Source organism: Pteropus vampyrus, unplaced genomic scaffold, assembly GCF_000151845.1.
Source record: "Pteropus vampyrus isolate Shadow unplaced genomic scaffold, Pvam_2.0 Scaffold3, whole genome shotgun sequence".
Taxonomy (NCBI): Eukaryota; Metazoa; Chordata; class Mammalia; order Chiroptera; family Pteropodidae; genus Pteropus; species Pteropus vampyrus.
The window spans coordinates 1,652,288-1,656,557 of record NW_011888784.1 but is presented as its reverse complement, the minus strand read 5'-3'; positions in this window follow the sequence as shown (position 1 = coordinate 1,656,557).

The window sequence follows — 4,270 nt, the reverse complement described above, 5'->3', positions numbered from 1 at the left end:
TTTTTTTTACTTCTTTCTATTTTTTTCTCACGCATCTCCCATTATCACTCTTACTTTCTGCCTTATTCCTGCCTTTTTGTTCCCCATTTTTTCCCACCACTTGTTGGATAGTGCTAAGTCTAGATGTTTTCTATATCAGAAAATTAATATTTTACAGTAGCTTAAACTATGTTACAAAATAATATATTAGCAAAATGCTTGTAGTTCTGCCGTTACTTGTTAATTCCTTCCCAATGAGATATTGATGAAATAGGTATCCAGGTATGGCTAAGCTGGGGTCCCTCTTTTCTTTCTACTTTCTTTGTCATCATCCTCCGATGGCTCTCTGAATGCCACAAGATTCTAAGTCCCGTGGTGATCCATAACTCTGTGCATTAGACTGGTCTCTTTCCGAAATCAGAGCTAATGCTTGACTTGCAGAGAGTTCCAGTTGGTGTCTGTAGTGATTTCAAGTTTAATGCTTTAATGCAAAGACTTTGGGCCTCGACTATACCATGTACCATCAGCAAGTTCTATTTTTCCATTGCTCATACGTTTATACACTGAGAATGCTATGACTCTCTCAGAAAGAGAAGCAGAGTCTTTGGAGGTAGGTAGGCTGTCCTTGAATTCCACCTTCACTGGATATCAGTTATGTGACTTTGATTTGCTGTGCCTAAAGTCTTATACATAAAAAGGGAGATAATACTTATTTCCCATGGTTGTTGGAAGAACTTAATGTAGTTTATTGCCTATGCAAATACAGTATAGTCAATAAAGGTTAATGTTCTCCATCACCATTATGTCTTCCTATTTTTTTTATATCAAATGTTATCCTAAACATTGAGCTTGTTATCCTAAACTCACACTTGTTATATCTGGAATTTTCTTTAACTGTTTCATACATAGAAGCACTCGAAAATTTCTATTTCTCAGATTAATCTTAGATATCACCTAGGACTAAATTTAAATTTAAAATTTAATTTCGAAACAGCTTTTAATGAACAGCATGCTAGCCTGACCACAGCATTTAATGCCCCATGGTGTTGGTAAAAAGCTGTGTTCTCCAGCTTATCGTGTAAACAACATTCATTTTCCTTGCAAGAAGAACAGAGAAGAAAGTAGCCATACTCCTTACTAAAGCTTGTTCTATGACCTCAAATATTTTCTCTATTACTTACTTCAACTTGACAGATTGAGCTAAAGCTGTGCCCGGCTGACATCTTTGAGAATTTTCCTTTCCCCTCTGAAGTGATGAACAGCAAACATGGTCTGTTTTATTTATACCAAGTAAGAGTTGATGTTTTTCAAGAAAAACATCCCAAAAGAAAAGTGAATAACTTTCGAAACAAATTAATAACATACCAGCAACCATCAACAAAAAGTCCACAAGGCAAATATCTGTTTTATAAACTTTGTGATGTCTAATATCCACTGATAGTTCTGAGAAGGAAATTTTTGTTGATCTGTTTTATTTAGTCTTTTTAGAGGAGAATCCATATTACCAACATATGAATAGGTAGAGATCTACCAATAGCTTGGTTCTTGTGCTATTCTAAATTATACTTTCAAATCCTTGCAGGACATTTGGTTCTGCTTAAAACATCTACTAGGATGTTTGGTTCATGCCAAAAGGTCCTTGAAATTTGGCCCTGACCAAAACATCCATGAGCCTATCTGGTCTGTGCCAAATGGCCTTTGATATTTGGTCCTGTCAAAAACATCCACGCTTTTAAAACATCCCTTGGTTCAAGTAGCCCATACCATTTATTTACACTTTTGGTTTACACGATTAAGGCATAAAAAATATTCTCATGTTTTATTGGTCTAATAACTGTTTTGTGACTGTATTGCCAATAATACCAATTCTTGTCTTAGTAGACCAGCTAGTAATGTGTTGCACTTAGGGTGAGATAGGGCTTGAATCTCACAGAAGAGCAAGGTTTAAATATCAAGGACCTTTTGGCATGAACCCAATGTCTCCATGGACATTTTGGATGGGAACAGATTTCAAGGACCTTTTGGGTGGACCAGATACCTCTGTGGATGTCTTAATTGGGTCCAACGGTCCTCTACGCTTTCAGATGGCTTGTGGAATATTGTATTACTTCCTTGCTATCAGAGAAATTGAATTTGTAGATGAGGAACTACTTCTTACCGTAATACTCCATTATAGTTAAAAATTACCATTAAGGTTTTTTTTTTGAGCCTTCAGTATGGGTCAGGCACCATTCTAAATTCTTGACACAATTAATCTCACTTTGACATGATTTATCTCACTTAATTCTAATAATAATCCTATAATGTAGTTGCTGTCTTATTTGCATTTTACAGGTAAGGAAACTGATGTACAAATATTAGATAACATGTTCACGATCACACAGCAAATTAATAGTAAAGTTGGTACCGTAACCTAGATCTTGTTCTCAAATCTGTTTTTAACCCTTTCACTAAGTACTTAGAAGTGAAAGAGTTAAATATCATCTAATATCACCTAAATTAGAGGAAATTAAAGCATAGAGAGCTGAAGCGATTTGTCCAAGGTCGCACAGCTACCTATTGACAAATCCAGATGAGAATGCACATTCACTGATGCCCCTTAAGGTCAATATATCTCTTTCTCTTATACTACGTCCAGAGTTATCTCTCTGTTTATTTTCTGTTCATTGTCTGAGAACATTTTTAAATTATTTTTTAAGAACAAGAGGGAAAGAGAAGGAGGAAGGGAGTCATGGAGGGAGTTGTGGGAGGTGGAAAGAGAGACAGAGAAGGAAAAGGGGAGAGAGGGAGAAAGAGAAAAGAGAGGGGGACGAGGGGGGAAAAGGGAAAGGAAGAAGGGAAGGAGGAAGGAAAAAGAACCAAAGAAAGAGAGTGAGAGAGGGGAAGGGAGGGAGAGAAGGAGGAAGGAAAGACAAAAGAGAGGAAGATAGATGACATTCAGATTCAAGTCAGTTATATCAAACAAAATATTGGGTTTACCTGGTGGAGGGCCTGAGTCTGAACAGCTTCACGACTAGCCAGAGGATGCGTGCCTGGAGGTGGTGAGGAGAAGTACACTGTTGTTCTAAGTGATTATCTGCTCTTAGGCATGATTCTTCCTGTAAGGAACAATATTTGCACTTATCAGTTAGTTCCCATAGATCACCTGCTTACATCACAATGTGTTCACTCTGTTTTTCTCTGTTTCATAGTTCAGTGTCTTTTTTCCTCCTAGAAATCAGAGAACTATAAGCTTTTTTTTTTTTTCACATCTTGTGAAGCACTCAGAGTAATATCTCTCACAGCTGATACGAAACGAAGAGGCAAACGCTCCACCAAATCAGCTCTTGTTCATCCTAGTCACATCTCTGGGACCCAATTGTCTTGGCTTCTTTGCTCGTGTGTTCATTCCCCTTGGACTGGCATTCTGAATGCTACTGTCCTTATCATTCTCTTTTAAAACTCAACTTGCATTTTTATTTTGTCATCTTTCTCCACATCCCTTTCCTCCTCACTTAGTTTTACTTCCACCAAAATTGCCTTTCTGCATATTTATCAGCTCTCTAATTTCTTTCTCTGAGAGTATCTATTGCTGCTTTGCTTCATGGCAAGTTGGTGAGCAGAACTGTGTTCAATTCAAATCATTTTCACAAACCTATTCTTTGGCTCTTTTATATGAGGATTTAGTGCAGGAAAAGTAGTAAAATAAATGTCTGCATTTGTGCCATAGTAAGATTAGCTGAAAATAGAACAAAGGTGTTTAGCATAATTAGGAGAGAAATTTAAGGTTTACAACATACATAGAAAGAATAATCTTAGGCAGAGCTGAAGGGAGATGCACTAGATTCAAAGAAGATTTGTGTTTTAATATGGAAAATCGAAACCCAACAATAATAAACTATTCATCTGTTTTTGGAGTTTAATGAATGACTTAATCAAATTTGCTTTTAATTGAACTATAACCAATGTAAAATATTATTGATATCATTAGCCTTATTGTTACCAAACTATTGGAGAATATAAACTTGGTACTAGGCATTTTGTTGGAGACAGATTAAACTCTGGTAATTATAATTTAAAAAATCTTTATTTCACTGAAATAATGCACAAAACAAACTAACAAAAGGCTCCGGCTTGTCAATCTGTAGGTATTTTAGTAATCCAACTCTGTTTTCTTTAACTCTTGGAAAATCTCGTGGGATGCAAAGCCTATAGTTGAACAATAGGGAATTAACACTGTAGCTGGTAAAGCCACATGTATGAACATAGCAGAAGCAATAGGCTGCCTCTGAAATAATCCTCAGGTGAACCG